This window comes from Toxotes jaculatrix, chromosome 14 (genome assembly GCF_017976425.1).
Source record: "Toxotes jaculatrix isolate fToxJac2 chromosome 14, fToxJac2.pri, whole genome shotgun sequence".
Classification (NCBI taxonomy): Eukaryota; Metazoa; Chordata; class Actinopteri; family Toxotidae; genus Toxotes; species Toxotes jaculatrix.
Window position 1 is genome coordinate 4190074 of NC_054407.1, and position 13554 is coordinate 4203627.

The following is a 13554-nucleotide window of genomic DNA, read 5'->3' on the forward strand; positions in this document are numbered from 1 at the left end:
CACCATCAACATCATTAGCAACACCTGGGGGGGGATTGTGTGTCGCTCTGGAGTCTGCGGTAACTGCACACAATAAGCAGGTATATGTTTGAGACCACTTCCACCAGCTAGTAGAGTTTGAACATGTGGTTTCTGATGACTACTGGTACTCGAATGCCTTCAGATGGCATCAGGAATACTGTACCAGATAAAGGACTAGTTCAGTATTTTTGGAAACATGCCGACTCCCCCCCCCCCTTTTTTTTATTTGCCTTGTAGAGTAAAAGTGGTGATGTGATAATTTAGGATACCCCCCACCCTCCTCCTCCTCCAGGGAGTGAGTTTTTTTTTTACCTTTCAGTTATTATTCAGTCAACGCTCTGATCAAAGAGTAGTTTATTTGGTGTCAGGCAGATGTGGCAACCCTCCAACACTGCATGCATAAGTGATGGTCAAAAATTCCAGAAGAAAGACTTACAGCTGGCCTTGGCTGTCCAAAATTTGAAACATGTGCTTACCAACACCTGTAAAGTATTTCGTTCGAAAGGTTTCGTGGTTCTCTTGCACCTGTTTGGAGAGCTATACTGTCTGTAGAGCTCGGTGCACACAAATCTTTAAACCTGCGTTTATCTGAGTGTATCTCTTAACCCACGCAACAACCAGAGAAGCTGCAGAGAAAAGCCCAGCAGACGCATAAGCTCCGTCCATCCAAGATTAGCCTGTGACTGCCTTTTTATTGTTCTCTTTCCTTTTCTTATGATCTTAAACCTCATCTACTTTCATACTTTATTATATGACAATTCTGACTTTAAAATCATTTTTTGGTCATTTTTTGTAATAGATCTTGATGTAAGAAATCTGACATACTGTATATATGGTCTTGAGATCTACAAGTTTGTACAATTTAGTGCAGATCCTGACAGTCATCTAAGAAAATCCTGAAACCACATTACACAGAGAGTTGCACTACTACAGACTCTGCACTACCTTTTATGAGAAATAAGTCATGTTATCAGAGTACTTCCTTTTTCCTTTTATTTCTCTGTTTTTCAGAGGCGGATTGTTTGGCCTTGGTAGATGTATGTGCTTTACTGTACCGTAATTCTAGTTTTGTTTTGATGATTTGTCTTCTGGTTCACTGTTTCTGCTTTGGTGTTTTTGTGAGCACAGGTGGTCCTCTGAATTATGGTGCACTGACTCCAAAGAAGATGATTAAAATGCTCTTCTTGTCTGCAGATTACTGCTGTGTGTGGGAGGTGGCCTCCCAAGTATCTGTGCGACCAATTTCCATTTTAAGTCCTGCTGTGACACAAACAGCAATTACTGTGACCTTCCACATTGATTGGCTGGGACATCATTTCCAGGCGTACCCTAATTAGGATTGGAGTTAATCCCTCTCTGTCTGGTCCCTGCTGCATATTTTCCTTGTGAGAGCTGACCTCTGACAAAGATAAGGGGCACACCTTCCTTGTCTCGCTCTTGTCTCTCCATTCACATGAAGACTTCTGAGCCGAGCTGATAAACCTCGCTATTGAGGAGACTTTTTGTTGGAAACTCGCCCTCCATTACTCACTGCCTGGTTGTCTCTCAGTCAATCAGCAGCTAATTAAGAACACCGCACGCTGCTTCTCTTTGCTCCTCTTCCACTTTCTCTGTCTATCTCCCCGAGTTAATATCTTGTCTGAACATTCGTGTTCACTTGTGGCTGCTGAAAGGAAGGTCATAATACACTGAACTACACCCACCAAGTACTATATTTGGAACACCTGTACACCTGCTTGTTCATGCAATCAGACAATCATGTGGCAGCAGTGCAGTGCATAAAGTCATGCAGATACAGGTCAGGAGCTTCAGTTAATGTTCACATCAAACATCAGAACAATGTGATCTCAGTGACTTTGATCGTGGTGTGGTTGTTGGTGTCAGACTTGTTGGTTTGTGTGTTTCTGAATTTGCTGATCTACTGGGATTTTCAAGTTTAACTCAGAATGGAGCCAGAGTCCTGTCAGCCACGAACAGAGATCTGAGGCTGCAGTGGACACAGGTTCATCAAAACTGGACGTCTGAAGACTAGAAAGTGTAGCCTGGTGTGATGGCTCTGGATTTCTGCTGAGGCTGCAGATGGTAGGGTCAGAATTTGGCATCAACAGCATGAATCCATGGACCCAACCTGCCTTGTGTCCACAGTCCAGGCTGCTGGTGGTGGTGTGATGGTGTGGGGAATGTTTTCTTGGTTCACTTTGGGCCTTAATACCAATCAGTCATGGTCTGAATGTCTCAGTCTGTCTGAGTATTGTTGTTGACCATGTTCATCCCTTCATGGCCACAGTTCACCATCTTCTAATGGCTACTTCCAGCAGGATAATGCTCCATGTCACAAAGCTAATGACTCAAACTGGTTTCGTGAACATGACAGTGAGTTCAGTGAACTTCAGTGTCCTCCACAGTCTCCAGACCTGGATCCAGCAGAACCCCTTTGGGATGTGGTAGAACAGGAGACTGGCAGCTTGGTGTGATGTGACAGAGTCATGCCAACATGGAGCAGAAACTCAGAGGAAAGTTTCTAACATCTTGTGGAATCAGTGAGAGCAAAGGGAGGAACTACCCAGTATTAGTATGATGTTCCTAATCAAGTGAGCAGTGAGTGTAGTGAGGCTGTAAAATCTGACAAGATAAAATAAATTCTTGTCTTGTTTTCAGTCAAATGTAACTTGTACTGTCAAGAGCAGCAGAACAACTGTGCCGTTACTGTTATATGTAGTATTTATTTTATTTTTTGAGCACCTCGAATTAAATTTATTTCACCTTCACTGTACTTGGGTTGGCAGCAGAAATCACAGAGACAAAGAAAGTAAAACTAAAATACCTGCTACATACCACTAGAAGTATGTCAGAAAATATGTTTTTCATTTTGTAATACTGCTGAACTAACTGTTAAAGTCATTTCACAAGTGTCGTTTAGTTAATACATTGAATAAAGTTTAAAATTTCAAAATTGAGGAGTGAATAGTATTTGGAAACAGATCAGAAGTTTTTCCATTTCACACATAAAACACATTTCACACATCACAAGTGCTCACACAGCCATATAAATTGCCTCCTGATTGAGTGTTCTCACATTCCTCTGGCAGCAGATGGGCCACATCACAGGAAAAAGTCACATCTCTTGATCTGAAACGATCACACCAGCAAACATTTGCTCTCTTGTCAGACACTGATGAAACTGTTGCTCAGTGAGTGAGGAAAACCTGCTGCTAATGTGAGAAATCAACTTCATCAGCAACGTGTCTGTGTTGAATGTGGTTAAAGTGAGTGTTTGGTGTGGAGGTTCCTTTATGGTGTTGGTTTGATCCTTGTTGATTCCTTGTTAAGTTTTATTAGCTGATAGAATATATCACTCAAAAAAAAAAGAATTGTTGTAAAGGGCTTCACATACCTCCATGTGGACGTAGTTTCCCAAAATCCTCTTTTCCATTTGTCAACTTCCTCAGCCCCCCGCACTCAGCATTTACAGTATAGCTGGTACTGTAACCCAGTGACCCATGATGTTATCAATAAATCCCGTTGTCATGGTGAATTCTTTCTCTCTGCTCTGCCACGGTGCTACTTTACCTCCGGCCCCCAGTTTTATTGTAAGACTGCCTGCTCTTGTTCATGTGCTAATTAGCTGTTGTAACTGGGTAATTTCTACTGCAAACCTTGCAGCTTCACAAGAGATAAAAGGCAGTCGATTCCCATTTATTTCTGAACATTGACGACTCTCTTCAGTCCCCGCCATTGTTTCGTACACTTTGGACCTGGCCTGAGAGGCAAGGCCTGACCCTGGTGACGAACCAGAAGAATCCAGACACCTCCTAAAGCTGGATCTGCTTGACACTGTTTGGTGGAAAACAGACACATATCTGGTTGCTCACAAGCGTTAAGCAAGTCTGACATCTGGGCAATGTTAGTTACTGTTACTGTCTGTGTAAATTGCAGTTAAATGATGCATATTAATGCTTAATGTGTAGTATGTGTTTCTATTTAGAATTTATTTATTTTTTGGCTTTTGGCTTAGTCTCTTTGCTCATTGTACAGTTTTGTCTCAACTCAGATCTTGGATGTTTTCCTTCTCGTTCTCTGTCCCTGCTGGAGACACTGTCTGAATCTAGTCCAAACCTTCTAACACAACAGATCAATAGCTCTACAAACAGTGTTACAGGATGCTGTGCAGAATATAGGATACCAACTGAAAACTTTGCGTTGCTTGCAATAATATAAATAAAGGATAGGCTGGCTGAGTTGGGTTTAATGTGACAGTAAAATAATAATAATAATAACCTCAGCCATCTTGCAGAGGGGTTGCTGCCTGCTTTTCATAGCTTTGAGTGAGTTATGTCTGTTGAAAATCCTGTCGTGTCCCACTGTCTCTTAAATTCATGGCACATCAACAAACAGCTGTCGCTGAAAACTTGTGTCATTACCAGCGGATTTTCACATGTTCGACTGGCCACACTTAATTGTTAATGAGTCTTATTTTTTTCTTTCACTTGAAAATGTATTTTTGGAAGCTAGATTGGCATGTAATGAGGGGACATGTAATGCACCCAGGATGGGCATCGTGTCCCAAAGCTGACCATGCTATCTGTTGCTCCTCTCAACTAACACTGTAATTACCAGGGGTAGAAAAACCTAGGATTTAGAGACAATTTTTGGAGTAATCATCAATTTCCTGAGGAGGCTGCTTTACTTCAGTTGAACAGCTTTATTCACAAAAGACTTCAACCAAAAAGATTCTACAAGCATCCATCAGCAGGGAGTAACTCTTCCACTGCAGCCGGGCTGGGCTGCTCAATCCATCAAAAGACTTTCAAAGGTCGCCAGACCTCTGAACATGGGACTTTGGCAGATGTTCATGGTTTTTCTGTATACCATCCAACATCTACAAACTATTTGGGCAACAATTTTTGAAAATTTTGGACTATTTCTTTCTCCAACATTGCTAGTTTTAGCAACAAAACTATTGGAAAGGCACCAGATGATAAGGGGGATTTGCACTGGAACCAGGCACACAGCTCCACACCTAATTTCATCCTGCTGGATGAAGTTCTGGTCCATCCCAGCTGCACCTGACCCGGACCTCTCTCTGACTGTGGTGCTTTTCCTCACTACTACATCTTCTCTACTTGTGGCCCCTATCAATTGTGTGGCTCGTCACACCACCACAGAAAAGAAAAATAAATAGTCCCCCCTCCAGGATGTGGCCTCTGTCTCCTGCTGTGGGATCCCAAAGAAGGCCTCAGTCAGACAGTCTAGAGTTCCAGGCAGTCCACATGCATGATAACCTCGTCCCCTCTTCCCTCCCTCTACTTTAATTATTGGAGATTCTGTAATCAGACACATTCGCTTCTTCGATGCAATTACACTGTTTCCCTGGAGCCACGGTCCCTGACATCCTGGATAAACTCACTCATGGATCTACTGCCCTCACTCCCGACCTCTATTAAGAGAATAACAGTTGTGTTCGTTTGTTATCAGATTGTTTCTGATTCGTTCTGAATTAACTACTCACATTTTTGTGAACCACTTTGTTAATCCTTACCGTGAAGTAATACATTGAACATGTATGCATGGCATAGCCCAACATGGCCAGAATGACACCCCCCTACTTTTTTATGCATATGCATTCTCTATGTGTAACTGTGTGTCTGTGTGTGTAACTGTGTGTGTGTGATGTACAGCAGCATTAACCAGCATGTCAGATGTTGCTCCCAGCTGACTGTGGATTTAGAGACAATTTAATGAACACTGTAATTTAGCTCTCTGCCCTGTCAGCAGGGCACTCAGGTTCTTTTTACTGTCAGAGTGACGGTGCAGGCTGCACACTACTTTTTAAACTTTTAATCTCAGTTTTTATGAGAGCAGACATCCCTCTTATCCCTGACTTTATATGCTGAACCACTGATTGTCCTGTACTCATTCCCTGTATAAAAGGCAAGGGACATACTTTACTCAGCCGATCATTTCTGACCAAAATATTGTTGGCATGGCAACAAGTACTAATTTCCAAGTTTAATGTGATATGTCATTGCATTTATTAGGGGTTTACTTCATGAAATGTACTCAATGATTGTGTTGGTTGTTTAATAATAGAAAATAATCTCTGTATACTTCTAGCAAGACAGAAGAAAAGGGAAAAACACTCGCCCAGTTTGGCTGGGCGACATCTGGACATTGACAATAAGCGACATCAGTGGTTATGTCTCATTAGTGTTTAGGTGAATCTTTTTGGACTCTTATTTTGGCTTCTTTGTATTTCTGTTTAGCATTTCCTGTTTTATTTTTAAATTATGTTCCTGGTGTGTCTGTTACTTCCTGTCTTTGTCCTTTTCCCTCCCTGGTGAGAGTCTGCCCTGCCTTAATGTGTGTCACCTGTTCCAATTACCTCTTGTGTATTTAAGTCCCTGTGCTCCCCTGTCTCTTTGTCAGTCCATCTTGTTTGTTCCTGTACTGATTGCCTGTGTTGCTTCCTGAGTCTGCCTCTGCCCTCCAGTGCTTGTTCCCTGGTTTGCTCCTGAGTTTGCTCCCCTGTGTTTGCTCCTTGTGTTCCTATGGATTTGCCTCCTTTGTTGTTTTTGCCCACGTAAGAGTTCCTCAGTTTCCTTTGAGTTTTTATTCCTGTGTTTTTTCCCTTCTGTGGATGTTTTTGGGGGTTTTTTTCTGACTTTTGTTCCAGCTCTATGGACTTTAAGTTCTCCCTTCCATTTACCTGTAGCCAGTGTTTTGTTGTTGTTGTTGTTAAAGTATTGTCACTTATCTGTCCACCTTTGTGTCTGCATTTACATAATACTGATACAATTATGAGAGTGCCATCAAACTTATCACACTCCTGGAAAGAAAATGACCAAATTTTACCCATTTTACCTTAAACACTGCTTGCTTGCTTATTTATTTATTTATTCATTCATTCATTCATTCATTCATTCTTAATAAAATCTCAACTTTTTAATTTTGGTTTCAGCTACTAATTGTGGAAAATCTTTTCCCAATTAAATTATTTTCGCAGTAAAAATTAAGCTATTTCACTGTTTTTATTCTTATTTTTTCTTCCCCAGTGATGCACCATGCTGCTTTCATAACATTTCAAATAACTGCCTGTGGTCCTGAAATGTGCATGTGCATCTGCTGGACATGGCGTGGGTCCAATCATGTGTACTTACAGTATACATCTCACTTATTCTGACTGGCAGAATAACCATACCCCCCAAAAAGTGAAAATACTTCAAATAAATGTTTATCCCTGATGGCAGTATAACAGCCACTTGTTCATTGTGCTGGCTCTTTTCATGTTTTTGCTTTTTTTGGACATTTTCTTGCTCCGTGTTTCTTTGATTATTGTGTTGAGTGCCTCCAGCCTGTGTCTGCCGTTCCACTACTTAATAAATTTAGACAGATGGAGAGCATGTAAAAAAAAAAAAAACAGAAAAATTTTGAAAGTTTTGTGTTCCTTAAAAAAAAAAAAGAAAAACAAACAAAAAAGTAGTTGGCTAGAAGTGTTCTTATTTTGCCTTTGGCAGATAGAGAAAGGTTTTACTTTTGCAAGGCTGTTGCTCTTTATGTCCTTGTATTCCATGTTATTGTTCCTGTGCTTGCACAACATTTAGACCACAGTAAATCAAAGTATTATTAGTTATTCACTAACACCATTTATTCTAAATTAAATTCTCCTGTTGTTTCCTACTATCTCTCTCCTTAATGTCTATTTCCTTCAAGTGTTTCTCTGTTTCTTTACCTCTCTGTCTCCCATACCACTATCTTCAATCTCCATGTGTTTTCAAGAGGCGATAGTTGTTACTAATGGAGAGCTGGTGCTCTCTTTATCTGTTTTTTCTCTTCTTTTTCTCTCTCTCTCACTTTTGACTGTGGCCTGCAATATTTTTCCCAAATCACAGTGTAATTTTTTGCACCAGTGGTAAACCAGTAGAATATGTACTGATAAGTACAAAGGGACAAGATGTCAATTAGAGGCAGCTGCAGTGTGCGATTTTAGACGCCATGCCAATGCTCTGGAATCAGAGCTGAGATGTGTAGCACAATAATGTTGGTGTCCCTCCACATTATCTCTACAGTTGCATTTATTAACAGGCTTATGAATATACTTTGTTTACGTACCACGCTTACAGGCATAGCAAAAAAATCACATGCTCTGTCTGTGGAGAGACAGGGGCCATGGATCAAGTTCATGCCAGTGATGTGTGAGAGACACACATCACTGGCACGGCAGGGTTGACATACACTTTCAACCTCTGCATGGCATCCTAAAGGATAATCACATCATTAGTAATTAAGTCATCAGCTGTGCTCCCATGCATTTCCAAATGTGATTACATATTATGGCACCATCTGGTGGGTAAATGAAAACGCATCACAGTCCAACGTAGCATAGACATTCTAGCATACACGCAGAATTTAGTCTGCGCTTCCAAGGCACTGAGAAAGTGGTTAGCAATAATCATTTTGAGTACATAGATTAAACACATAATCGCTACATGGACCTAATGAAGAGCTAGACTTGATGTCTTTTCTTACAAGCTAAGAAAACACCTCAAGTCACCCTGATTTGTTGCACCCATGTCCTGTTGTCTTCCCCTCACGACTGTATTTAACTCTGTTCACTTCACTCCTTGTCAGATTGTCTGCTTTAGTTTCCTGTGATGTTCCAGAGTGTTGAGTTCCTGTTCCAGTTAGTTTTCCCAGTGTTCCTGATTCCTACTTATGTTTTTATTTTCCCCACCAGTGTGCCACCATACTCATCTTCTTGTAAGCCTGCTCTTTTTCTTCTGAGAATATCATCACTACCCTGCCTGCTTTGAAGGCTGCTCTTGGGTCCAACTTTCCTGTGCCCCTACAGCATGTTGTGAATTCAATTATGATGAATGTTGTGATATAAATTAATTCTTTATTATGCAGCCCTACTGAAATGCTATTTCACCATTATGGTGCAGCTCTTAATGCTGGACTGTTGGCTGGCTCTTTAATAATATATCTATTAATTGATTTCAGATTAACAGCTCTCTCTGTGACCTGCTGTCTATAAAGCAGAATGTGACAGAGAGTGCTTATCACCCACAGACAAAACGACTGGGATGTCTTCTTGGATGTAAGTTTGTTTTCCCTGTGATCACAGATTCATTCTATAAAGCACAGTCCATTCGTGTTAATGTATGGACAAGAAACAAGATATTCATCTGAGATCCCAGACAAATTACCTGTGAGTGTAAATGGTTTACTTAATTCCAAAAAATAACAGATATTACACTGAATTATACCACATTATTCTTTAAAAGGTTAGAAATGTACAGCAGAGAAGGAATGAAATGCTTAAAAGGGTTGTGCTCTGTACTTCCACAACAAACCCCTTTCAAATGTGCTTCTCCCAGTGAACCATGGCTACAGGACATTTACTGAACAGAGAGAAAAATACTCTGAAATTCTGAAAGAATCTGCAAATGAAAATGTGACCAAATCACAGACGAAGCCACGAGAGGCTTATGTAACGTTTCATGTAGGAAATGAAGTCCTGCTTTACAGAGCCTGAAAAAGAGGAAGGAAGGACAGTGGAATGGAGGTAGACCTCTCTGGACCACATGCTGTTCATAGTATATCAGGCATGAGGATGGTCATACGTTGAACACGACATACAACATAGATAACATGAAACCACTTACGGGAAAACACCACTGGAACAACTCAAATCGGGGCAGAAACTCTCTCTCTTTCTGTCAATGGATTAAACCCAGAGACCAAATGTCAGATGTGCCTTTTAGACCCTCAGTTCTCAAATGGACTCAGTCTAAATTAAGCCAGAGGCAAGCTGAAAAGGGATGAAATGAAAGAGAGAATATGGAGTTTGGCATTATACACTATGTTGAAAATCTGCAAAACGTGGAATAGTTTTGATCCTTGAACCATTAGTTTGTTGTTAGAAGTTTATTTTAATATTGAAGTTTTATCTTTTTTTCGTCCCAGGTTTTACAGATTTGCTTGGAAGAAGCGGTTGGAGCTAGTTGATGGAGGGGAGCAGGCAGTGGAGAGCTGAGCAGGTAATTGTGACGAGTATCATATTTTTCTGTATTGTCTCTTCTGTGCATATAAAAGTGACTTAGATCCATATTATAAGATTTGTGACACATATTTTAGTGAATTCATAGATTAAATGGGTTGATTTTTACAGCACCACATGTCTTTGAAGTAACATGTTGCCATAGACTTTTATAGATGATCATCCCAGACAGGGATTTGTGGCTCTGACCATAAAACATAGACCAGCACTGGAATCTTTTGGTGTGTAAATCTAACAATATTCTGATATTTATATTCAAAAATATATATATGTTACAAATTCTGATTAATTACAATATATTACAGATTGTGAAAATCCCAGGAAAACTCGTTAATGACTCATTAAGGAATGAGCAAAAGTACAACAGGTAAATCTTTATACACTGGAGGTAATTGTTTAAGCACACACAAGTTTTGTTAGGAAAGTTGCATTGACTGTTTAATGTGAGGAACTGAATTATTTAATACAAAATATAAATGGTTTACATTGTCTTGTCCAGACTGAACTAATGTAAACATGCTCCCATAGTTACACCAAAAACTATAAGAAGACTGTAATGTTCTATATTACCTATATTACTACATGTAGGGATATTGTAGGTGCAAATGCTTCTCAGTTCTGGCCATCAGAAATCATTCTTACACTAAATATTAGGATTTAACTTAACTTGATGTGCAGGCTACACATTGCCTTCAAGCTCAAGTCCTCAGCCATACAGGATATTTCAACATCAACATTCTAATTATGTTTTTAGATTTTCTGATACTATAGATAAGGTGTAATGGACTTGCTAAGTCTCATTTATTTTTCAACACAGTGACTTCACTTCGTCACGTCTCTCTTGAAATTAACAGTAATGTCTGTACACAGGGACAGAAATTACCGCCATGGTTGATTATATTAACTAATTTGAACTGGTACTCTCAGTCTTCTATCTTCTATTGAGAAATGTCTGACTGTTATCCTCTGGAGGTGCAGTGCGATATTTGTCTCCAATGGGCACATCATGCCTGTCTGAAATCTGCCCCTGCAAATGGAAAGGGAAATTACATTTGCTTGAAAAATGCAAATAATAGAAAAAAAAATTTCTTGATGAAATGCGTGCAGGGATAGGTTGTTATGAGTGAGAGGCTTAGTTCATCAGATTAATCAAACTTTCAGAACACCAGCTCACCCTTTTACACAGACCTCCATCCGGCTCTGAGACGACCTCTGCTGTTGTCTGCTGTTGCTGGAGCAACAATGCTGGAGCAATGATCCTGCTGTGTGGAGGGTAACTGCAGGGCAGGAGGGCTGATATTAGGGTTGAAATGCATTTCTTTAATATGGGAGAGGTATGTGTTCAAGCATAAACAGGGTGTTGAGCTGCTCATTAAAAGTGCAACATGTAACAGTACGTTAGTCAAGTTAATTGCAGTACCCTCTTCTGTTAACTGCCACGCGTCTGTGTGACACATGACAGTTATAAGCTCTATCTCATGACTAAATTGAGGCGTTTCCCATAAAGCCATGCTACTTCCTGTCACAGTATGTGGTGCTAATTGATAAAACACGGAAAATGATGCTTGTGCTTTAATTAATATATTCCCTGTGTAAGTTCCCTGCATCCTGTAGAACACAACATTGAATGTGACATACAATAGATGAACGTACAGGCTTGTCAGGCCGAGTCTAAAAATGAATGTGATAATGTGATAATAATGATTCCTTTATACTGACATGCTCGGGCTTTCTTTTTGTTTTTGATGATTTCTCACGACACCTGCTTTGTGTTTTATCAGTGTTAGGTTAAAAAAAAAAACTCCTTCCCTCTGTCACACTTTGTCAAGACACCATTTATTGTAATTGCAATAACTGCTACACCTCTGTCAGCCGCTCTTTGCCTTTATTAACCGAGCACCTGACACAGTGTCTGCTTATGACGAGGCCCTGGCAACCTCTCCTTGTCCCTGCTGAGGGAGAGCGACTCCTGAATGCGTCCGCTTCTTCCCAGGGTGATCTCAACAGTGATACTTACTGCACCTCATTAGACTATTTTGTCTCCTTGAGCACAGGAAGGAGCTGGTTCAAGAACCAATTACAGCAAGCGCAGAGTGTCATGATGGGGATTTTCGTCACAGTAAATGTGTACTGAGGGAGCAAGAGGAGAATATAATTTGGAGAAATAACCACTGAGGTACAGAAGACATGTGAAGTGTGATCAGCCACAATTTCCGCTTTAGCCAGACAAACAGGGGCTGCCCAATTAAAACCAAGGCGCTTGCTTTCCATGGCATTTTGCATTCACCTTGGAAAAGTGCAGCTTGTCTGCCACTTCTGGACACTTTCATCAAAAAGAGGTCACATCAATGAAAACTGACTGCATTACAGAAAAAGAGGACCTGTTTTTCAGCAGTGCCCATCAGCACCTCTAGATGTTACTGAGGAAAGTCTGTGCTTTCATCACTCACAATCTCTCTCAAAAAGAAATCCAGCCAATTTCAAAGCACGGAGAGTACAGCTTTAAAACTTTTTATTCTTCTTTTTACTGTTTTATATTCAACTCCTTCTATATTGGCTCACTGGCACAGCAGTGGGAACACAAGTGGGAACAGCAGTATAAGTGAACAGCAGTAAATATCAGCTATAATTAATTAATTATAATTAGGATACAAATAGCTATTATTAGACAATGCAAACATTTTCCAGGATTTTGAACTATTCCCTTAAACAACCATTCTCTTGGCCTTATTTTGTTGCAAGTCCATGAGATCAGCTCAGCTGCAGTGTTGCTCTTCTACATGTGCAGCAACACAAACCTTTGTAGCCCCATAGTTTACAGGATCCTCCTCACACTCCCACTGTGATTGTGCATTTTCTAAATAAAATCAGTAGTGCAGCCTGTAATAGAAGCAGCTGAGGGCCATATGCAGTAGTTAGGGCTAGTCACACTCTTTTCTGTCTGTTATTATTTCCTCTTTATTTTCAGTATATTTCAGTTTGATAAGGGAAACACAAGTGTCACTTGGTTAGCTAGGTTAGCTAGCATAGGTGCACACAGCTCAGTCTTCTGACTTAAGACCTCGTCCTGTGATGGGAATTCATGCGGTCAGTCAGTGGAGGTGAAGAAATGGAGGAAGTACAGGCTAAAAAGAGGAGAAAGCAGGACTGACTCATGGACATATGAGAGTGCTTAACTACACACCTAAACAGGTAACATGAAACAGCTAATGTTTCAGCTAACTGCTACTACTCACAGTGGTGAAAGGTAACAATATATTTACTCATATACTATTTCCTTTTTATGCTACTTTGTACTTATTTGACCTCTTTAGATACTTAATACTTTTAAATTTTACACCACACATTGTTAAAGGTTAAACCAGTGGTTTCCAAGTTTTTCTTCTTACAAACCAAAGTGTGTAGTCTGGGTCACATGTCAGATGTCTGTGAGTTGTTAACAGCTCCACCAAATAGTGAGTTTTCCCTCTAAA